The 24462-nt window shown below is 43.8% G+C and overlaps 1 protein-coding gene across 2 annotated transcripts in view; it reads right to left on the bottom strand.

Moving 5' to 3' along the window:
• The window catches only part of TOPORS (TOP1 binding arginine/serine rich protein, E3 ubiquitin ligase), a 345065-nt gene that overhangs the window by 74426 nt on the left and 246177 nt on the right, over positions 1 to 24462 (bottom strand). The window contains exon 2 of one of the 2 annotated variants that reach the window (XM_044061004.1): positions 18644 to 18771. The exons of the other annotated variant lie outside the window; for it this stretch is intronic. The gene's annotated coding sequence lies outside the window, so the exon portion shown is untranslated. The remainder of the gene's footprint in view (positions 1 to 18643; positions 18772 to 24462) is intronic. 2 annotated transcript variants of the gene reach the window in all.

The following is a 24462-nucleotide window of genomic DNA, read 5'->3' as shown; positions in this document are numbered from 1 at the left end:
CTGGGGGGAGGGGAACAGCACACATCACCCTGAAGGTACCATGATCCTGGCCCAAGAGAACCTTCAGATCCAAGGAACCGGGAGATCTCCCCTGCGCCAAGGAGGATGGCTCAAAGTCTGATGTGGGCACCGGACTCATCTGCGCCAAAGCCCCAAGAGGAAGAGTCAGATCCGACAAGGGTCTGGTTTGACTCTCCTCCTGGAACAGACAAGGGAGTGTCGACTCCAAGATCCCTCGACAGAAGACAACATCGAAGAGATCAGAGTGGAAGTTGGGACAGAGACACCAGTTGTGATTTTCGGACCAGACGGTTCCACCACAAGGACCTCCAGTCACTCTGGCTCCAAACTCATCCGGGTCGGAGGAGGAACAGAAGACAAGGCAGATATGGTTGTCTGTTCCACTTCCTTCTGGGCTTGGCTTGAAAGAATTTTAGCTAGGGCTGGTTTCCAAAGTAACCTCTTGACCACCCGCTCCACATAGGCAGAGAGGATCTATGGCTACCAGCCACTGACTGCAGAAGGGGCGATTGTGGCACTGAACGCACCGGTTCAAAGGCCTTTTTGGCTCTGAATTGGTTCCAACAAAGCTGAACCTGATGGAGACAGACATCTTGGACCCGACAACCTTCGGATTCGAAGCAATATGTTTTTCTGGTTTCTTAAATCGGCTCACAAACTGGAGCCGAGGAAGTAGATTCTTTAGTTGACTTATCAAAGGATTTAGAGGCCGGATTCCTTTCAACAGTCACATCAAATGCCCCTTCAATAAACCTCTGACAATAAGTTTATTTTTGTGTTCTTGCAGGACTCTGGAGCTGAAACCATGGTAGATGAAACAGGAGTCCTGCAGGTGAATGGCACCTAAACAGTAAACACAGCTAGTGCGCCCATTAATCAAAGACATCTTTTGTGTGCACGAATCGCACTTCTTAAACCCAGATTAACTTCCTTCACAGAATCTTTAGACATGCTGAGGAATAACCCACAACAGCAACTAACCAGTACTATAAAAACAGTAAGGCACTTAACCAATAATCAGAAAGATAAGACCTGAAAGAAGTTGTTGTTTATTTATTTTTTTATACGGGGGAGGGCTGCTAGAGGAGAGGTCTCTAACTTACTATCTCCTCTAGCCCGAGGAGATGTCTCTAACTTAAGCAATGAAACCTCAGAAAAAAGGAAGGCAAAAGAGGGGTAGGGAGCCCTCTAACTAAAAATGGGCTAAAATAAAGGGGGGAGAAAACAAATCCCCTAACTTAAATGGATTCATTCAGGACAAAACGAAAGTTAGACGAGTACAGGGTAGAAGAGGCCTGAGACGACGACGGCCCACATAACCAATGCTAAAAACTGGGGAAAAACAAACATTAAGCACTTAAAAGTACAGTTGTGTACACTTACCATAAATATAGATGTTCGAGTGTATTCACTGCTACAGTCATTACATTTGGGTAATCTGCTGGCAGGTTGCCCTCAGTCGGCCTGAATAACAAAGTCTTGGGTTCTGTGTCGGTTGCCGTCTCCTCTTCCATGAAGTCAGGTCATCAGGGGTATAAAACATGCAGCCGATGCCACTTTGATCAGTTTTTCTTGCCCCAGACATCAGGTGCCCCCCAAATGGGGAGCAAAAATATATGTATATAACTATAAATATATAAATGCACTTTAGAAAACACAGAATTTACCTTCAACCAAAAGCAAATACACCACAAAGGCTTTTGAGTATAGTGAAGGAAAGAAAAGGTATAGAAAGGGGGCTGGCAGGTGGGTAATTCAGACTGCAACAGTGAATACACTACATTTATGGTAAGTGTACACAACTGTACTATGTTCTTTGTGTTTCACTGTTGCAGTCATTACATTTGGGTAGAAGCCCAAAGCTATGGATGGGAGGATGGAACTAAACAGCATTAGGAGCAGCTATAAGGCCCTGTAGGACTGTAGTGGCAAAGCCTGCCCTGGATTTAGAAAAGAGAGGTAAATGGTAATGCTTTTGTGAACGTATGAACAGAGCTCCAAGTAGCAGCTTATAGAATGTCTCTGGTAGGGACCCATCTGAGAAAAGCTGCTGAAGTAGAGGCATCCCTGGTGGAATGGGATCTGATCCCCTTGGGCACAGGTTTACCATGGTGCAAGTAGCAGAAACAAATGCAATGGCTTATCCATTTAGAAATAGTCTGCTTTGATATAGCCTTCCCTCTGATCCTGCAGCAAATGCCACCAGTAGTTGCTCAGACTTTCTTAGAGATTTTGTCCTGTTTAAGTAGAATCTTAGTTGCCTGTGTACATCTAATGAATGCAGAATCCACTCCCCCTTGTTCTGCGGATTTGGGAGGAAAGTTGGCAGGTGAATGGTCTGGATAGGGCCACACTGGATACTACCTTAGGCATAAAACAAGGATTTGTCCTGAGTGCCACCCTGTCCTGGTAGAAAATAATGAAAGGCTCCACTGCCAAGAGAGCCTGTAGTTCCGAAACCCTTCTAGCTGAAGTGATTGCCAAGAGAAAGTCTGTCTTCCAGGAAAGAAATTTCTGCAGTAGCTGCTGGTTCAAAAGGAGGTAAGGTGAGATTTTCCAGCACAAAATTGAGGTCCCATGCAGGAGTTGGTGCTCTCCTGGGAGGCCTTAAATTTTTGGCCCCTCTGAGGTACCGTTTTAGCAGGGGATGAGAAAAGAGGGGAGGCTCTATGTTGTAATGAGCCGAGATGGCAGAGGCATGTATTTTTATTGAAGAAAAAGATGCACCCTTGTGAAGCATCTCAGTTAAGTATTGCAAAATATGAGGAATATTGGGCTTTGCTGTGTCTATTCCTTGTGCTTGGTTCCAAGCACATAATCTCTTCCATTTATCAGCATAAGACTTTGTAGTACTAGGCCTTATGGCCTCCAAAATGACATCCATCACAGGTTTACTGAGAGATGTTGTTGGTGAAATTAGTTGATTATCCATGTTGCAAGATTCAGAGTTTGGAGCAGAGTGTGCAGAATTTGACAGTTCTGCTGAGACAATAGGTGAGGTGTTTGAGGCAAGTACCATGGAGGAAGGTGTGACATATTCCTTAGAAGCGGGTACCAGTGCTGGCGAGGCCAGTCCGGAGCAATTAGAATCATTTTTGTTTTTCCTGTCTGACTTTTAGTAAGACCTTGGAGAGTAGAGGCAGAGGGGGAAAGGCATAGACTGATAGGTTTTTCCAGCTGAAGGATAGAGCATCCACTTTCCATGCTTTTTTGTGATGAGTTCTTGTGCAGAATTTGTCCAAATGATAGATCTATTTGCCTCTCCCCAAAACTAAGAAAGGACAGTTGTGTACACTTACCATAAATGTAGATGTTCGAATGTATTCACTGTTGCAGTCATCACACTTGGGTTATCCTGCCAGAGGTAGCCCTCAGTCGGCCTGAATACCAAAAGGCTTAGTATTTCTGCATCGGGTGCTGTCACTTCAGGACTGACGTCAGGTCGTCAGGGGTATATAAAAACAGGCAGCCAATGCCATTGCATCAGTTTTTCTTGCCCAAAATGTCAGGAGCCCCAAATAGGGAGCGAAGTTATAGTGGAGAAACACCACCAGTAAAAAACAAATACCAGTAAGGGGTTAGAAAGAGAGCGAGAGAGAGAGAGAGAGAGAGACAAGGGGGCTGGAGGGTGGGAAACCAGGACTGCAACAGTGAATACACTCGAACATCTACATTTATGGTAAGTGTACACAACTGTACTATGTTCTTAGTGTTTCACTGTTGCAGTCATCACACTTGGGTTGATTCCCAAAGCTGAAGAATGGGTGGAGGCAGTCAAGAAGAGTTTGGGCTGGCTAGTATGCCCTGCAGGACTGCTGTTGCAAAGCCCGCCATAGATTTGGAAAAGATAGGCAGGTGGTAATGCTTGGTGAAGGTATGAAGAGAACTCCAAGTAGCAGTTTCCAGAATGTCCCTTGGTAGGGACTCCTCTGAGAAAGGCTGTAGAGGTTGAAGTTGCCTTAGTGGAATGCATTCTGACCTCCTTTCCCATGGTGTTTGTAACAAAAATGGATACAGTGTGCTATCCATTTGGAGATGGTTTGTTTTGATATGGCCTTGCCCTCTGCCCCTGGTGCAAAGCTGACTAGTAATTGGTCAGATTTCCTGAAGAGCTTAGTTCTATCCAGGTAGAATCTGAGCTGTCTGTGCACATGCAAGAAGTGCAGGATCCTTTCCCCCTTATTTTGAGGATTAGAGAAAAAGGTAGGCAAATGGATAGATTGGTTGAGAGCCACACTGGACACCACTTTAGGCATAAAAGTAGGGTTAGTCCTGAGGGAAACCTTGTCAGCAAGAAAAATTATGAAGGGTTCCACAGCTATAAGTGCTTGTATCTTAGACACTCTTCTAGCTGAAGTGATGGCCAGAAGCAAAGCTGTTTTCCAAGAGAGAAATTCAAACTCTGCTGACACTGCAGGCTCAAAGGGGGGTAGCATGAGCTTTTCCAACACAAAATTGAGGTCCCAAGCAGGGGGGGGGGTCTTCTTGGTGGCCTTAAGTTGTTAGCCCCTCTCAGGAACTGTTTGATGAGATGGTGAGAGAAGAGGGGTGGCTCAGTGCTGTAATGTGCAGAGATGGCGGAGGCATGGATCTTAATGGAAGAGAAGGACAGTCCTCTGTGAAGTAGGTCTGCTAGGTAATCCAGGATGAGGTAAGGAGGGTTGTGCTGTATCTGCTCCTTTAGAGTGAATCCAGGAACCCTACCTTTTCCACTTATCAGCATAGGATTTCCTTGTACTGGGTCGTCTGGCTTCACATATTACATCCAGTACCTGCTTGCCTAGACTGGCCACTGGAAGAGAATTCAAGGAATCAGCCAGGCTGCAAGGTTCAGGGTCTGCAATTGTGGATACAAGATCTGTCCCTCCTGCTGAGTCAAGAGGGTTGGTATCTGAGATAGGTGCCATGGTGGCAACGGTGACAGACTGCACAGTAGTGGGTACCAGTGTTGGCTTCGCCAGTCAGGGGCAATCAGGATTGCCCTTGGTCTTGCCTGCCTTATCTTGAGTAGTACTCCTGTAAGAAAAGGCAGAGGGGGAAATGCATACATTGAGAGATTTGCCCACTGGAAGGATAGGTCATCCACCTTCCAGGCCTTGCTGTGAGGTAACCTGGTGCAGAATTTGCTGAGCTGACAGCTGTAGGGGGAGGCAAATATGTCCACCTTCGGGGTATCCCATAACTGGGTCAGAGGGCTGAAGGTGTAATGGTCTAAATACGTGTGTGGGTCTAGGAGATTTCTGCTTAAGTTGTCCGCCAGAGAGTTTTGTTTGCCTGGCAGGAATTGAGCTTGCAGGTGAATTGGCATGGCTGAGGCCGTGTTCCACAGGGTCATAGCTAGCCTGCAGAATGGATAAGAATGGGTTCCCTCCTGCTTGTTGATGTACCACATCACTGTGGTGTTGTCGGTTTTTATTAGAAGGGGCCAGGTGAGACTAGGGATCTGAAAGCTGTCAGAGCGTGCTGAACAGCTAGCATCTCTTTTTGGTTGATGTGCAGATGAATTTGGTTTGGGCTCCAGTGGCCCTGAATGCACCTGCCATCCAGATGTGTACCCCATGTATACTCTGATGCATCTGTGGTTAGGGTCTGAGCGGTGTGGGGTTGTGTAAAGGAAAGTCCCTTGTTGTGGTTGCATGCTGCTGCCCATCAAAGAAACTCTTTCCTTAGACAAGGTATTACAGGTATGATAGTTTCCAGGTCTTGAGAATGTTGGCACCAGGCTTTTTAAGTACTACTGAATTTCCTCATATGCAGTCTGGCATATGGAATTAGCAGAATGCAGGAGGCCATGAGCCCTAGAGCCTGCAGGATTTTCCTTGCGGATAGCTGGGTTCTGGTGGCCATTTGAGAGAAGTAGCCTGACAGATAGGCTTGTTTTTCTGGCGTAAGGAATGCCATCTGGGATGCTGTGTCGAAGCTTGCTCCCATGAATGCAATTTTTTGACTGGGGACTAGTTTGGATTTCTTTTCGTTGACAGTGTACCCCAGGAAGGTTAGAAGGTCCTTTACAAATGTCAGGTGCTGCAACAGCTAATCCTGTCTGCCTGAATCAGGCAATCGTCCAAGTAAGGGTAAATCTGAATATTTTTCTGTCTGCAATAGGCAATGGCTGGAGCCAGGCATTTTGTGAAAACTCTGGGTGCAGTGGATAAGCCAAAGGGAACTGCAGAGAACTGATAATGCATAGATCCTGCTCTGAAACGTACATATTTCCTGCAGGAGTCCCTGACTGGGACGTGCAGATAGGCCTCCTATAGGTCTAGGGTGGCTAACCAGGCATCTTTGGTCAGCATAGGGAGAAGCTGCTGTATGGTGAGCATTTTGAATTTTGGTACCACCAGGAAGATGTTTAGAATGTATAGATCTAAGACTGGCCACCAGGTGCCCTCTTTTCTTGGTACCAGGAAAAGTCTGGAATAAAAACCTTGACCCATCTGTTCTGTAGGAACAGGCTGAATTGCCCTTAAGGACAGCAGGGACTGATCTTGGTTTTCTACCTCTACCCACTGGTTTGGAGGAAGGTCTGGGAACCCTTTTGGGGTTGCCAGCGTGTGGAAATAAAATCTGTACCCCTGGGATACTTTGTTGAGGACCCACTGATCACTGGTGATGGAGGTCCAGTTTCTTGCATGGTAGGCAAGTTTTCCTCCTAGGGGCACGAGCAATTGGGCAGAGGTGAGGAGTGGAATTGAGAAGAAATTATGAATTCTTTCCATAAGGGGGTGGCTTAGCACTCCCTGTTTTAGAGGTGGAGGTACTCCATTGCTTAGATCTCTGCATACCCTGAGACTGTAATCTGGGGGGTGGGGATGTTTCTCCTGGGTCTAGTTTGAGATGGTATTGAGGGGGCTGGAAAGGACCAATGTTTCGAAGGGCAATGCCTACTAAATCTTGGAGACGGCTTTTGCAAAAAATCCTTGACTGTCTGCATAGACTTAGCCTTTTCTTCCATCTTATTTAAAACCTCTTCTGCTTTGGTGCCCAACAGACTGTCCTTGTTCAGAGGAGTGTCCAATAATTATGATTTGACATGGTCGGGCAAGGTCTGCTCCTTAAGCCAGGCATGCCTTCCAATTATAGAACCTGTGACTGCTGTCATGCAAGTTGCTTCTAGGGCGTCAAAAAGTACAGTTGTGTACACTTACCATAAATGTAGAAGTTCGAGTGTATTCACTGTTGCAGTCATTACATTTGGGTAATCTGCTGGAAGGTTGCCCTTAGTCGGCCTGATTAACAAAGTCTTGGGTCCTGCATCGGTTGCTGTCTCTTCTTCCATGACGTCAGGTCATCAGGGGTATAAAACATGCATCCGACGCCTTTACATCAGTTTTTCTTGCCCCAGATGTCAGGTGCCCCCCTAATGGAGAGCAAATAAAATTAAAACCACAAAAATATACCTCCAACCAAAACCAAACACACCAAAAAGGCTTTTAAGGATAGTAAAATAAAGTCGAGGTACAGCCAGAAAAAATTAAGGGCTGGAGGAAGGGTAACCAGGACTGCAACAGTGAATACACTCGAACATCTACATTTATGGTAAGTGTACACAACTGTACTATGTTCTTCGTGTTTCACTGTTCCAGTCACTACATTTGGGTAGATTCCCAAAGGTATGGTTGGGAGGAGGAGTTTTCACAGCTAGGACCAGCTATAAGGCCCTGCAAAACAGCAGTGGCAAAGCCAGCTCTGGATTTAGAGAAAATTGGTAAATGATAATGCTTGGTGAAAGTATGTACACAACTCCACGTAACAGCTTCTAGAATACCCCTGGAGGGAACACCTCTAAGAAAGGCTGCAGAAGTAGATGCAACCCTGGTGGAGTGAGATCCGATCCCCTGGGGGATAGGTTTTCCACGGTGCTTATAGCAGAAATGAATGCAATGGCTTATCCATTTAGAAATGGTTTGTTTTGAAATAGCCTCCCCCTCTGCCCCTGCAACAAAAGCTACCAGCAATTTTTCAGATTTTCTTCGAGATTAGTCCTGTCCAAGTAAAATCTAAGTTGTCTGTGCACATCCAAGGAATGCAGAATCTGTTCCCCTTTGTTCTGTGGATTGGGAAAGAAGGTTGGCAAATGAATGGACTGATTAAGAGCCACACCTGGAAACCACCTTGGGCATGAAGGATGGCTTGGTCCTCAGAGATACCCTGCCCGCATGAAAGATGATGAAAGGCTCCACTGCCATAAGGACCTGTAATTCAGATATCCTTCTAGCTGAAGCAATTGCTAAAAGGAAGGCGGTTTTCCAAGAAAGGAATTTTAAGCCTGCAGTAGCAGCTGGCTCGAAAGGAGGCAGAGTGAGCTTCTCCAAAACAAAGTAAAGGTCCCAGGCAGGGGTAGGTGGTCTCAAGTTCTTTGCCCCTCTGAGATACTGCTTGAGCAGGGGATGAGAGAAGAGGGCTGCTTCTGTGTTATAGTGAGCTGAAATAGCTGAAGCGTGGATTTTAATAGAGGAAAAAGACAGGCCATTGTGAAGCATGTCAGTAAAGTATTCCAAAATCTGAGGTAAATTGGGTGTTGCTGTGCTCATCCCTAAAGATTGGTTCCAGGCACAGAATTTTTTTCCATTTGTCAGCATAAGATTTTCTAGTACTAGGCCTTCTCGCCTCCAAGATGACATCCAGCACAGGTTTGCTGAGGGATAAGGGTGAATTTAAATGATTAGCCATGCTACAAGGTTCAATGTTGGAAGTTGAGGGTGCAGAATTTGGTTCTCCTGCTAAGACAGTAAGGAAGGGGTCCTGAGGCAAGTGCCATGGAGATATTTGTGACACACTGCACAGGAGTGGGTGCCAGTCTGGAGCAATCAAAATCATTCTTGGTTTGTCCTGTTTGACTTTTAGCAGAACTTTGGAGAGCAGAGGCAGAGGGGGAAAGGCGTAGACTGATAGGTTTTTCCAGCTGAAGGACAGAACATCCACCTTCCAAGTTTCTTTGTAGGGAGTCCTTGTGCAAAACTTGTCCAACTGGTAGTTCTGGGGGGAGGCAAATAGATCTATGTCTGGGCTCCCCATTTGCTTGTCAAGATGTTGAAAATTTGTGGTTCCAGTTTCCACTCGTGTGGTTCCATGAGATTTCTGCTTAGTCTGTCTGCCAGTGTATTCAATTTTCCTGGCAGGAATTGAGCTTGTAGGTGCACTTGGTAGCTCAAGGCTGTGTTTCACAATGCCATGGCTAGTCTGCAGGGGGGGTAAGAATGTGTACCTCCCTGCTTGTTTATGTACCACATAACCGTGGTGCTGTCCATCTTTACCATTAGTTGCCCTGGAAAAATGTAGCCCTTGAAGGCTGTCAGAGCATTCTGTACAGCTAACATTACTTTCTGATTGATATGTAGGTGCATTTGATTTGGGTTCCATTTGCCCTGAATGCACTTCCCTGCTAGGTGAGCCCCCCATGCATAGTCTGATGCATCTGTGTTAGGGTTTGGGCAGCAGGGAGTAGTGTGAATGGCAGACCCTTGTTTTGGTGGCAGGCCACTGCCCACCATAGAAATTCCAGACATAGGCAAGGTATGATAGGAATCATTGTTTCCAGGCTGTGACGATGTTGACTCCATAGACTTTTTAAGTACCACTGTAGTTTCCTCATATGCAGTCTTCCATATGGAATTAGAAGAATGCAGGAGGCCATAAACCCCAAGGCTTGCAGTATTTGTCTTGCAGATAGCAGGGTTTTTGTGGCCACTTGTTTGAAGTAAGTTACCAAATGAATTTGCTTCTCTGGCATGAGGAAAGCCATCTGCGCAGTTGTATTCAAGCTTGCACCCAGGAATGTAATCTGTTGAGAGGATACCAGTTGTGATTTCTTTTCATTTATGGTGTACCCAGACAAGTTAGAATCCTCTTTACAAATGCCAGATGATTTAGAAGTATGCCCTGGTTTTCTGTCTGAATTAGGCAATTGTCCAGGTATGGATATATTTGAATATTTCTTTGTCTGCAAAATGCAATAACTGGAGCCAGGCACTATGTGAATACCCTGGGCGCAGTAGACAAGCCAAAGGGCAGTGCAGAAAACTGATAATGCAAGTAGCCTGCTTTGAAGCGTAGGTATCTTCTGCAAGATTCACTGATTGGGATGTGCAGGTATGCTTCTTTTAAATCTAGAGTTGCCAACCAGGCATCCTTGCCTAGCATAGGAAGTAACTGGTAAAGAGTCAGAATCTTGAATTTTGGAAGGTCCAGAAAGGTGTTTAGAGTAGATAGGTCCAGAACTGGATGCCATGATTTGTCTTTTCTGGGTACCAGAAAAAAACTTGGAATGGAAAAGTACAGTTGTGTACACTTACCATAAATGTAGATGTTCGAATGTATTCGCTGCTGCAGTCATTACATTTGGGTAATCTGCTGGCAGGTTGCACTCAGTCGGCCTGAATAACAAAGTCTTGGGTCCTGCGTCGGTTGCCGTCTTCTTTTCCATGACGTCAGGTCGTCAAGGGTATAAAACATGCAGCCGACGCCATTTTATTCAGTTTTTCTTGCCCCAGATATCTGGTGCCCCCCAAACGAGGAGCAAAACAAAAAAAAAAATATATATATATATATATATATATATATAAAAACAGTAAATATATATAAATGCACCTTCAGAAACATCTAAAAACATACACACCACAAAGGCTTTTGTGTACAGTGAAGGAAAGAAAAGGTATAGAAAGGGGGATGGCGTGTGGGTAACCCGGACTGCAACAGTGAATACACTCGAACATCTACATTTATGGTAAGTGTACACAACTGTGCTATGTTCTTCATGTTTCACTGTTGCAGTCATTACAGTTGGGCAGAATCCCAAAGCTATGGATGGGAGGATGGAACTAAACAGCATTAAAGCGGCTATAAGGCCCTGCAGAACTGCAGTGGCAAAGCCTGCCCTGGATTTGGATAGGAGAGGCAAATGATAATGCTTTGTGAAGGTATGAACAGAGCTCCAAGTAGCAGCTTCTAGAATGTCTTTGGTTGGATCCCCTATGAGAAAAGCTGCTAAAGTAGAGGCAGCCCTGGTGGAATGCGATCTGATCCCCTTGGACAGAGGTTTACCATGGTGCAAGTAGCAGAAAAGTACAGTTTTGTACCTACCATAAATGTAGATGTCCGAACAGGATAGCATCTGCAGTCATAACAAATGGGTTGTCCTGTCGTCAGGCAGCCCTTCGGTCGGCCGGATTCCAAAGTCTGGGTCCGGCTTCGGCTGATGTCGCACTTCACCCGACGTCATCTCTGCTGGTCTTCGGGTATAAAGGCATCAGCCGACGCCATTTTCCTCAGTGTTTCTTGCCCCAGATGCCAGTTGCCCTCTTGGAAAGCTAAATTTTGGAAAAATGCCAATGTTTCCAAAAAAGTAGAAGGCAAACACAAAAAATAAGCATGTATGTACATATATACAAACAAATACACCATAAGAGACTCCCCCCCAGCTAGCTAATAGGGGGGTAAATACCCTAAGAGTACCACAGAGGGGAAGGAGGGTGGGTAATCCTGACTGCAGATGCTATCCTGTTCGGACATCTACATTTATGGTAGGTACAAAACTGTACTATGTCCTTCAAGGTAGCATCTGCAGTCATAACAAATGGGTAGAATACCATAGCCAACTAGGGGTGGAGGAAGAAAAATTATGGTGTAGTTAGGATCCTTGCAGTACAGCAGTGGCAAACCCTGCTTGGGATCTAGAGTATAGAGGTAAATTATAATGCTTGGCAAATGTATGCACGGAGGTCCAAGTAGCCGCCTCAATAATGTCCTTGGTTGCCACTCCTCGTAAGAAAGCTGTGGTAGTGGCTGTAGCCCTTGTAGAATGAGGTCTTATGTTCTGTGGAATTGGTTTTCCATGGTAGGAGTAACAGAATCTTATGCAATTTCCTATCCATTTGGAGATTGTCTGTTTGGAAATTGCTTTTCCTTCCCTTCCTGTTGCATAGGCTACTAAAAGCTGGTCAGTTTTTCTGTTACCTTTGGTTCTGTCCAAGTAGTAGCGTAACTGTCTATGTACATCCAAGGTATGCAGCAGTCTTTCCCCCCTGTTCTGTGGATTGGGAAAGAAGGTAGGTAGGTGGATTGCCTGGTTTAAAGACACTCTGGATACCACCTTAGGCATAAATGTAGGATTAGTTCTCATGGAGACCCTATCTTGATGGAAGATTAGGAAGGGTTGTACTGCCATTAAGGCCTGTAGTTCCGAAACCTTCCTTGCTGAAGTAATTGCCAGTAGGAAAGCAGTTTTCCATGATAGGTGTTCAAGATCTGCTGTTGCTGCTGGTTCAAATGGAGGGAGTGTCAATTTTTCTAGCACAAAGTTCTGCTGGTAATGGTGGTTTCCTAGGAGGTTTTACATTCTTGATCCCTCTGAGGAACTGCCTGAGTAGAGGATGCGAAAAGACAGGTGGATCGAAGCTGTATTCTGCTGAAATAGCTGATGCATGTATCTTGATGGAGGAATAAGACAGGCCTGTATGTAGAAGCACTGCCAAGTACTCCAAGATGTTAGCAATATCTATGTTCGACACATCTTTTCCTCTTTCAGTACTCCAAATGACAAACCTTTTCCATTTTCCTGCATAGTTCCTTCTTGTTGAAGGTCTGCGGGCTTCAAGGATAATGTCTTTAACCCTTTGGGATAGGTCTGGGTTAGTTGCTGCTATGTGATGTTCCAGGCAGTCAGTTGCAATGTTTTTAGGTTTGGGTGCATGATGTTGTAGTTGTTCTGAGTTAACATCAAAGGCATCAGGGGTATTGACCACATTCTCCCCCGAGATATGCTCCTCAGCAATGGGTACCAGTGTTGTCTTGGCCAATTCGGAGCTATCAGGATTATACTTGGACGTTCCTCTTTGATTTTCAGTAGTACCTTGTGCATCAAAGGAAGAGGTGGAAATGCATATGCTGTCAGGCCTTTCCAACTGAAGGACAGAGAGTCCACCTTCCATGCAAGTGGGTGGCATGTCCTTGTGCAGAATTTTTTGAGCTGGTGATTGAGTGGGGATGCGAATAGGTCTATTTGCGGCATTCCCCATTTCTTTGTGATGGCCTTGAAGATGTCCGGGTGTAGCATCCATTCGTGAGCATCCGAGGTGGTTCTGCTTAACATGTCTGCTAGGGTGTTTTCTTTTCCCGGCACAAATATTGCCTGTAACTGGATGTTGTAGCTCAGAGCCATATTCCAAAGGTCCAGAGTCATTCTGCATAGGGGGTATGAATGAGTGCCTCCTTGTTTGTTGATGTACCACATGACTGTGGTGTTGTCTGTCCTTATCATTAAATGGCCTTCTTTGAGGAATGGTCTGAATTTCTGTATTGCTAGTTTTACTGCCAGCATTTCTTTTTGGTTTATGTGCAGGTGCAGCTGGTCTTGAGTCCACAATCCTTGTATGCATTTGTCCAACATGTGCGCCCCCCAGCCTAGGTCTGAGGCGTCCGTTGTGATGGTTTGGCTTGCTTGAAAGTTGTGGAAGGGTAAGCCTGGGTTTGACTGGCATGTTTGAGCCCACCATAGGATCTCCTGTTTCAGGCATGGGATTACTGAGATTTCGGTTTCTAAGCTGTGTCTTGTGTTGAGACCATAAGTTCTTTAGGTACCACTGTAGCTTTCTCATATGCAGTCTGGCATGTGGGACCAAGATTATGCATGATGCCATGAAGCCCAAGGCCTGCAGTACTTTTCTTGCTGTTAGTTTGTTCTGCTTTGTTAATGCCAAGAAGTAAAGAGGGAGTTGTTTTTGTTTTTCTGCAGTTAGGAATGCCATTTGTTTTACTGTGTCCAAATCCGCACCCAAGAATGTTCTTGTTTGGGATGGTATCAGTCTTGACTTTTGTAAATTGACTGTGTATCCCAGGGCTTGTAGTAAGCAAATGACTCTTTGTAGATCTGTTGTCAGCTTGCTTTTGTTGTCCGCTTGTAACAGGCAGTCGTCCAGGTATGGATAAATTTGTATTCCCTGTAGCCTGCAGTGAGCGATTACTGATGCCAGGCATTTTGTAAATACTCTGGGCGCAGTAGATAAGCCAAAGGGCAATGCTGAGAATTGATAATGCTCTGATCCTGCAAGAAATCTGAGGTATCTTTTTTTATTTTTTTTTTTTTATTTTACATTTGTTAACCGGGCTAGTCTAACTGGATATATTTCCATTTTCAGTAGAGGCCCGGGGAGAAAAGCTCCACATATGTATAAAACACAATTACATAATTTACAAAAAATAAACAAACAATAAACAAACAATAAACATTGGAAAGAAAGAGGAAAGGAGGGGGAATATGCAATATAAAAAAAACAAACAATAAACTTGGAAAGACAGAGGAAAAGGAGGGGGAATATGCAAATATACAGGAAGACATCATGGGATTTATTATTCACATAACATAGTATGAGTGGATACCTCAAATTCACACCATAAAAATACAGTTAAAAACTTATTTCTAGATAATTTATAGGAAGGTTATCTGAAGAGTAAAAGAGAGACAAGAAAAGTACAGAAAGAGTGAGCAGATAAAAAAAAAAAAAAAATTATACTTGCAGTAAGGATAAAACAATTTTAAAGGAGGAAAAGGAATAATAGAGTTAAAGCTTGTCCAAGATGGTCATACAGATAGTAGAAGGAAAGGAGGAGGACGGAGAGGGAGAGGGAGGATTAGAGGTGGTTATAGGGAGAATTTAGTCGGGGTTACAGCAGGGACATAACCATTGATTTTTAAGGTAGCTTCTGAGTTTTTGTTTGAACAGAATAGGAGTTGGAATAGAAGTAAGTTCAGTAGGAAGTTGATTCCAGTGTTTGCCAAGGGCGTTAGAGAAGAGGGAGTCACCAGCAAGGTTGTTGGCTTTAGTTAAAGTTACTAGTAGTTTACTGGAGGAACGAAGTGAGTTCAGGTTAGAGTAGGGGGTCAAAAGTTTGGAGAGTGCAGGAGTGTTATTAGGTTGGTACAGAGCTCTATGGACAAAGGAGAGTTGGGAAAGAAGCAACATATTTTCAAATTCAAGCCAGTGAAGTTGTTGAAGGTTCAAGCAGTGGTGAGTTCTAAATTGATTACCAGTCACAAATCTAGCAATACTATTGTATGTGTTAGCCAATTTTGAGAGATTATTTTTCTTCAGGTTAGTGTAAATTGGTGAGGCTGAAAAGGGTTGAAATAAGGTGAGAGTGGGCAAGAGTAGCTTTGGCTGCAGGGGTTAAGAATGTTCTAATTCTGTATAGGGAGCCCATTTTTCTGTTTACAGTTTTAATGGTGTTATTGATGTGACAATCATAGGTAAGATTGTTGTCAATCATGACACCTAGCAGTTTGTAGAGGGTCAGCTGATATGAGGGTACCATTAATAGATGAGATAGAGAAATCTAAAGTGGGGATCTAGTAGTTGGTTTAAAGAGGAGGAGTTTAGTTTTTTAGCATTTAAGAGTACGCAGCGATTTAGAAACCAAGCTTCAACTGTGTGGAATACATTTTGAGTAATAGTTTGTAGCTCAGGAATGTTTTTAGCTGAGCAAATGAGAGTGGAATCATCAGCGTATTGAATACAAGTTGCTTGAGGGATAGCTGATTGTAGGTCATTTATAAAAAGGGAGAAAAGGAGAGGCCCAAGAATGGAGCCTTGTGGGACACCAAGAGAGATAGGAAGGAGAGAGGAGAGTTTGTTTTCCCAGAGGACTGCCTGTTTTCTGTTAGTGAGGTAAGAGGTAAACCAAAGGATAGCTTTAGGTTCTAGAGCAAGAGATTCAAGAATTTTTATGAGGAGGGGGTGGTTGACCATGTCAAAAGCTTTGGAAAGGTCAATAAAGAGTGCAGAGGAAAGAATGTTATTATTGCGGTTTGTGTTTATGAAGTCAGTAAAGGAAAGAAGAGCAGTGGTAGTACTGTGAAAAGGCCTGAAGCCATGTTGACATGGAGTTAGAACGTTATTGTTAGTTAAGTAGTTCATTAGTTGGAAGTGAACACATTTTTCCATGATTTTAGCTATGGGAGATAAGAGTGCTATAGGCCTATAATTAGAGTATGTTTGAGTTACCTCCCTTATGTAGGGGTATAATGTGTGAGATCTTCCAGATGTCAGGTATGATACCTTCATTAATTGTTCTATTGATAAGGATGGATATGGGATAGGCTAGAGCTTTAGCTGCTTTTTGGAGGTATTCAGATGGGAGTTGGTCAGCTGATGGGGTACATGGTTTTAGTTTTGGATACATCTTTGGATGAAGGTGGTAGAGATAGGTTGTAGTGTGAAGGAAGGTTGAGTAGATGCTGCTTGGGCAGGGATGCTAGAGTTGTCAAAGGAAAGGTGAGAGGATAGAGAATTTATAGTATTAGTAAAGAAGGAATTGAAAGCGTTGGCAGTTTCCTGGGAGGAATTCTTTTCGGATCCAGAGGGAGAGGGGGTGGTAGTTTGTCCAGGGTGAAGAAGTCTATTCAAGGTTGTCCAGAATTTTTGGGGATTATTATGATTAGTTGATTGGAGGTTGCTATAGTATTTTTTTTTGTCTAAGATAATAGCTTTTTTAGTACTATTCCTTAGGTGTCTGAAGGTCTGTTGGTCAGAGGGAGATTTACTAGTTCTCCATTTTATCCAGGATTTGTTTCTGAGTAACATTTTGTGCTTTGTTTCCTTAGATAGCCAGGGAGCGGGTTTAGTTTTGACTCTGACAGTTCTTTTTGGAGCATGATTATCTAGGATGGATAGGAATGTGTTGTTAAAATATTGAACAGCTTCTTCTAGTGGAAGACTTTGTAGGGGTAACCAGTTGCAGGCATTCAGTTCCAAGTTAAATAGGATGGGGTTAAAGTTTTTTGTGCTACGAGATGTTCGGATGGTGGGGGCATTAGTAGCAATATTCTTCTTTCTTATGATATAGGTTAAGTTGTGGTCACTAATGTCATCTGGTAAAGTGCCGGTAAGGTATTGTAGCTGTGGTTTATTAATAAGAATCCAATCTAGTATACTTTCTTTGTTGTTAGGTTTATTAATTCTAGTAGAGGTATTAATAGTTTGAGTAAAGCCATGGAGATTAATATGAGAGACTGGTTGTGGTGTTAACTGATGACCAGTCGAGGTTAAAGTCTCCAAGTATTACAGTTTCTTGTGGAAAGGTGGTTGATGCCCAGCTAAGGAGATTTTCTATAATTATGGAGTTATTTCCAGGAGGGAGATAGGTGCTGATAATATATATGGCTTTATGAGGGTTTAGTTGTAGCTTTGATATAAGGATTTCAGTTTTAGTGTTCTCAGGGGGAGCAAAGGGTGCTAGGGTTATATTTAGATCAGTCTTAAATATTAGAGCAATTCCCCCTCCTTTGCGGGTATTGCGGTCTTGTCTTAAGATGTTATATCCTGGTGGGATGATTTCTGTATCCTTGGTGAGGGGTTTTAGCCAGGTTTCTGTTAAACATAGGATGTCGAAAGAGTAGTAGTCAAGAAGAGAGTGGAGAAGGGTGACTTTGTTGTTTACACTTCTGATATTAAGGTGTCCTATGAGTAAGGAATGAGAATTAAAGGTTGGTAAATGAAGGGAGGATTTTGAGATAATAGGAGTAGCTTCAGAGGGAATTGTAAAGGGTCCTGGGTTAGGATGTATATCACCATCTACTAGGGTAGAGGGATTATAGTTTAAGTGTGGCTTACATGTAATCATTATCAAATATCTTAGTTTTCTTACCATGAGATTATTAGATTTGATATGGAACAGTCTGTGATATTTGGCTAAGAGGTAGGAAGAGTTAAAAGTAATGTTTGAGTATGTGAACTTTGGGGTAGTTAAATTAGTGGCAGTTTGTTTGGGAGGGGTTTTAAGGTTATAATTACAATTAGTTTCATAAGAGGTAAGGAGGTAGGGTAGTGTGAGTACTAGGGTAAAAATGAAAAGGGGTAATAGCTTGGCTGGGTTCTGTTTTATTATAGGGTCCAAGGATGGTTTTTTGTTGGTTTTGGAAGACATGGTGATTAGAGGAGACTAGGAGTTGTCAATAATAAGGTAGGTTAAGATTAAGGTGACAGTTTGAGAGACTTGATGTGAAGAGGCACAGTAGTTTGGTAGGAATAGGAGGGGGGAGGAAGCAAGTAGAAAGTTAGTAATTAATGGGAGGAGATAGATAACTGAGGTTGGAGATATGGATAGGTGGGATTCTTTAGGGGGAGTGGTTAGAGAGCTATAAGGGTGAGGGTGCGGTGGGTGGGATAAGGGGTAGGGAGGGAGGCGGGCAGAAACAAACAGTATGAGATGAAAGCAATCAGAGAAGAGCAGATAATGCAGGAGAGCTAGTCAAGAGATAAGTGAAGGTTAGAAGGTAAAAGGTAGGAGTAAGTATATGCTAGAGGTAGCAGGGAAAGAAGGTTAAGGTGGAAGGGTATGGAGGGGGTAACAGAGGGTAAGATAAAGAGGCTTTTCTGGGGAGAAATAACTTCCACAGGGGAATCTCTATGAGAAGGGCGCCACCTAGAGGCAACAGTAGGTACTGGAACCGTGGCGTCTTATAGGGCTTACAGCATACAATACAAGGCAGGTAGCTGGGGATTCTAACAGAGACTTAGGTTAGATGTTAGGAAGAAACAATGGGAGGCTGCTGGCTGACCTGGCTACGGGTTGTACAATTAAAGGCTAACAACAGAAATGTACAAGTTGCAGGAATTGTAGGACATACTTTCTTTAATTTCCAAGGTGAGGGCTCCCAAAAGAGGGTTGGCTTAGGTCTTTACAGTAGTATAGAGGCAGCAATCCTAGTCAGGATATATGATCACGGACCTAGAAGTGGTCAGGAAGAGTATATAGCTGGGGAAAAAAAGGGGGGAGAAGGAGAAGATTTAATATATAGTGTAGACACAACCTTAAATCACTCTATCATGAATACAGTAGCATATACAAGGTCAGGCTCAAATCCTAGTGTTGAAAAATAAAAAAGAAATCAGGCAACAGCAAAAAAACGCTAGCTTGTTATGAAAGGTCCCACCTTCAAGTTCAGAACTTCATGTCTCTATAACTAATAAGATTAGCCAAATGTTTCAGGTCTACAGCAAAGGACAGTGGAAATCATTCATAAATATAACACATGAAGCTACAAGATAGCATACAGTAGCAATAGACTATGCAGAGATAGAATGCTAAAATGCAACCATTAGAATCAGTGTAGAACAATCTATAAAAACAGTGCACCTTACAATGCTAAATTCTGCCAATTAAAGCAGAGCAGACCACTCTATAACATTAATTCGCCATAGACTACAATTAGTGGTACGGTTGATCAGAGGAGGTTTAGAGGGGTCTTATTAATGTTATCATAAAAGATAACTAAGTAAGAGAGGTGAGCGCACAAACACAGGTAGGGCTCTTGCGCGTAGGGAGGCTACCGCAATGGAGTACGCTAGTGTCTGTGATACTGGGTCAAGAAGAAGTGCAAAAGCACTTTAGGAGTAGCAGAGAAAACACGCTACTAACTGGGTCAAGAAAAAGTGCAAAAGCGCTTATGGAGTAGCTGAGAAAACACGCTACTAACTGTGCACTTTTGAGAGATAATAAGGCTATAAATATACCTAGGTAGGGTGCTAGTCACCTAGGATTTAATCCAAAAGCAAGGCTTAATGGAGAGGGGAAGGCACGAAAACCAGTCACAGTAAATGAACCGGAATTCCTTTAGGCAGAGCGGTTTTAATGTAATTCCGCTGTCCCCATGCAAACAAGCTATATCACGGAAAAAACAAATGAAATTCCTTAAAGGCAGAGCGGTTTTAATGTAATTCCGCTGTCCCCATGTGAACAAGCTATTCCGTACAAGCCGTACGATGTACTTGCATGAAACTGGACGGTAAAGTGTGGTTACGAGCTTGTACACCTATGACTGAAAAATGCGATACAACAGGTTAGCCGTTAAACAGTAGTGGCTAAATTGGCGATTAATAGAATATAGCGGCAAACAGACAAATGGGACTGTAGTCAGTGCAGTATTCCTAGTAGTATTGCAAGGCATTCAAAATAACAGCAGTAACAGAGCCAAAACAAGCTAAGATAAAACACAGCAAAGGTACACCGTTTCAGTAAAAACAAATGGCAAAAACACGCTACCGTCACACAGTTGGAACGCCGAAGGCAGGGCGCTCAGCAGCCAGGGGATTCTCAGGGAAAAGAGTCAGCGCGAGTGAGGTCAGGTGTATATATAGATTTAAGAAAGGAAGTAGGGTTAGAGGGAAGTAAGGGGGGAGGAGAGGGGACAGGCAGGAGAACCGGAAGAGAGGTAAAGTGCCTGCCCTGAAAGGAATAGGGCGGGGAGGGGAGCAGAGCAGGGCAGAAACAAACAGTATGAGATGAAAGCAATCAGAGAAGAGCAGATCATGCAGGAGAGCTAGTCAAGAGATAAGTGAAGGTAAGAAGGTAAAAGGTAGGAGTAAGTATATGCTAGAGGTAGCAGGGAAAGAAGGTTAAGGTGGAAGGGTATGGAGGGGGTAACAGAGGGTAAGATAAAAATAAAATAAAAAATAAAAATTTCTAAAACATATTTCTTATCTAAGGAGTCATCAGAGGACAGCTTCTTAGTTAACTGATCAAGCATAAACTCTTGGTATTGGATCATATGAAACTGACAGTTTAAAGCTCTAGCTGAGAGAGTAGCAGAGGTGTAAACTTTTTTCCCCCATCTCTCTAAGGACCTGGATTCCCTTTCAGAAGGAGTAGGGTTTTTTGCTGAGGTCGAGGCTACTGCCTTAGGCCCCTGGGATATAGTCTCAGGATCTGCAAGTGGGGCCTTGTATAGGTGGTGATGAGTGTCTGGCACCCTGTAAAATCTATCTGGTTTGGCAGGGGCTGGAGGTAAAGTATCAGGAGCAGCGCAAACATCATTAAATGCATCATCCACAACAGGCAGTACTGGAGGTATAGCTAAGGGCCTATGTTGTGGTAAGTGCAGAAATGTCCTAAGCCTTTTTCTTGAATCTGAGAAATCTTGTCCCTGCCATTGGAATTGTTCTCTCATGGCATGTAAGGTTTCCCCAAAGGAAAATTCCTCTGGCGGAGAGGCAGATGGAATGGATTCTTCAGCATCGGAATCTTCATATGTAGACAAAGGAGCCTCTGGCTGGTCTGTAATGTCTGAGTCATCCGCAGAATCATCAGAGGACACTGGCTCGGGGGGCTCTGCTCTAGATCTCTTTTCTGGTGGCTGAGAGGCCCTGTCTGGGTGAGATTGGGATCCCCTAATTAAGGATATTAAATCCTCTGCCAGAGTAAGCATTTGTGAACTAGAAGTGGGCCTGTGTGAGGGGGGCTTAACAGGCACTGATTTAACAGTTTTGGCTGCTTTAGCCCTGGCAAAGGCCTTAATAGACATGGCTGCAGGAGGCCTAGCAGCACCACGTGCTGGGGTAGAGACATCCAAAGGGATGGTGTCTGATAAATCACTAGGAACCACAGTAGTAGGCAAAACTTCTGAGGCCGATTCAACTAAGGTAGCAGGAGCCTCAGTAGTAGTCATGGATTCGGCTGAAGATTGACCGGTATTCTCGGTTTCGGCTGAAACCGAGACACTCGCGGCTTGCTTAACCGTGGTTTCGGCCGAAACCGTGGACCGCGAGTGTCGGTCTTTTTCTTTGCGTTTTTTAACAATTTGGGAAGTCGGAGGATCCGACGGCATAATGTACGCAAAATCTGAGCCGAAAAAAGTACAGTTTTGTACCTACCATAAATGTAGATGTTCGAGGATCCACATTGCTGCAGTCCTTACTATTGGGTAGTCCGCTGTCCAGTCGGCCCGAATACCAGAGTATAAGGCTGACGTCGGTCAGGGCGCATTAGACTGACGTCAGTACGTCAGGGTACTAATGCGCATGACCGACGTCATATCCTCAGTCTTTTCTTGCCCCAGATGTCAGAAGACCCTAAAAGACAAGGCCCAAAATACCTGCACCAAACATATGTACAATATATACAAAAAGATATATACAAAAATACAAGCATATAACCTCACCTACACAACCACCCCTAAACACAGAGGGGAAGGAGGGAGGGTAAATTGGACTGCAGCAATGTGGATCCTCGAACATCTACATTTATGGTAGGTACAAAACTGTACTATGTTCTTCGTTCCACATTGCTGCAGTCCTTACTATTGGGTAGAATCCCAAAGCAGAGGTAAGGGAGGCTGGCAAATCATAAAGAAGTAGGAGCTGACAACATGCCTTGCAAAACAGCTGTGGCAAAACCAGCCCTAGCCTTAGAGTAGATAGGAAGGTGATAATGCTTAGAGAAAGTATGCACTGAACTCCAAGTAGCTGCCTCCAAAATATCCTTAGTTGCCACCCCTTAGAAATGCTGTTGAAGTGGCAGTAGCCCTAGTGGAATGAGGCCTAATCCCAGCTGGAATCTCCTTGCCATGATGGGAATAACAGAATGCAATGCAAAACCCAATCCACCTAGAAATAGTTTGTTTTGACACAGGCTTGCCCTGCGAACTCAAAGCAAAAGAAACAAACAACTGCTGAGACTGCCTAAAATCCTTAGTCCTGCTTAAATAATAACGCAATTGCCTGTGTACATCTAAAGTGTGCAAAATCTTTTCCCTTTATTTTGGGGGTCTGCATAAAAAGTAGGCAAATGAATAGTTTGGTTTAAAGCCACACTAGAAACCACCTTAGGCATAAAGGAAGGATTAGTACGTAATGATACCCTATCCTTATGGAAAATCAAAAGGGCTCTACTGCCATAAGGGCCTGCAACTCAGACACCCTTCTTGCAGAAGTAATAGCCAACAGAAAAGCAGTCTTCCATGACAAGTATTTCAATTCAGCAGTAGCCGCAGGCTCAAAAGGTTGTAGAGTAAGTTTTTCCAACACAAAATTGAGATCCCAAGCAGGAGTAGGAGCTCTACGTGGGGTCTTATATTCTTTGCCCTCTAAGAAACTGCTTGAACAAAGGATGCGAAAACAATGGTGGGTTACAATCATAGTGAGCTGAAATTGCTGCAGCATGAATCTTAATGGAAGAGAAGGACAAACCTTTGTCCAATAATTCAGTAAGATATTGAAGAGCCACACTCAAATTAGGCTCAGAAATCTCCAAATTCTTTGCTGTACTCCAAAATAAAAATCTCTTCCATTTTTCTCGTACACTTTCCTTGTACTAGGTCTTCTAGCTTCCATAATCACATTTAAAACTTGTTGAGGAAGTTGAGACCTGCTGTGTTTCAACACAGAATATGCCAGGCTGTTAGATGAAGAGAGTGAAGCTTGACATTGAGCAGATGACCGTCCTTCTGAGATAACAGATGAGGAATCAAAGGTAAAGGCCATGGAGGCTTCCTCACCAGACTCCTTAGTAGTGGGTACCAGTGTTGCGAGGCCAATCTGGAGCTATCAAAATCATCCTTGGCTTGTCTTGTCTGACTTTTAATAGCCTTTGGAAGAAGAGGCAGAGGTGGAAAGGCATACACATGAAGGTTTTTCCAACTGAAAGACAGAGCATCCACTTTCCAAGCTGTGTGATGAAACCCCTTTGTGCAAAACTTTGGCAGCTGGTGGTTTAGTGGAGAAGTGAACAGATCTATGTCTGGAGTTCCCCATGACACTGTCAATTTCTGAAATACATGAAGATCCAGTTTCCACTCGTGGGGATCCATGATTTGTCTGCTTAACACATCTGCTAAGGAGTTCTGTGCTCCGGCAGAAACCTTGCCTGAAGAGTTAGTTGCAAGCTTAGCGCAGTCTCCCATAAAATCATTGCTTGCCTGCATAGAGGATAAGAATGTGTTCCCCCTTGCTTGTTGATGTACCACATGACAGTTGTGTTGTCTGTTAGAATCAACACCTGCCCTGGAAGAAGTAACTCCTTGAAAGCCATTAATGCAAACTGGACTGCTAACATCTCCTTCATGTTGATATGTAGATGCTGTAGTCTGGCAGGCCACTTGTCTTGTATCCACTTTCCATTCAGATGAGCTCCCCAAGCAATGTCCGAGGCATCTGTCGTTAAAATCTGACTCGCCTCTGGCGGGTCACAGAGAGTCCCTTGTTTAGGTGACATTCCTGAGCCCACCACAAAAATTCCTTTTGAAGGCAAGGTATTATTTGAATGACAGTGTCCAAATCCTGGCAGTGCTGTGTCCATACATTTTGAGATACCATTGTAGCTTCCTCATATGCAGTTTGGCATTGGGAAGCACCAGAATACAAGATGCCATGAACCCTAATGCTTGAAGGACTGTCCTTGCAGTCAGCACGGACTGATGAGATAGTTGATGGAAGTAAAGTGATAGACTCTTTTGTTTGTCCGGGGTTAAAAAGGCCATCTGGGCTGCTGTATTCAGTCTCACACCCAGAAAGCACATGTCTTGAGAGGGTACTAGACTGGACTTTATTTCGTTAACAGAATACCCTAGGCATCTTAGCACTGCTATAACATATTCCAGATGCTGTAGAAGGTCTTCCTTGTCTTGAGCCAGAATCAGGCAGTCGTCCAAGTAAGGACAGATTTGAATTCCTT

This window comes from Protopterus annectens, chromosome 2.part0 (assembly GCF_019279795.1).
Source record: "Protopterus annectens isolate FY-2018-M chromosome 2.part0, PAN1.0, whole genome shotgun sequence".
NCBI lineage: Eukaryota > Metazoa > Chordata > Ceratodontiformes > Protopteridae > Protopterus > Protopterus annectens.
The sequence above is the reverse complement of the archived record's forward strand: the minus strand, read 5'-3'. Positions and strand labels throughout refer to the sequence as shown.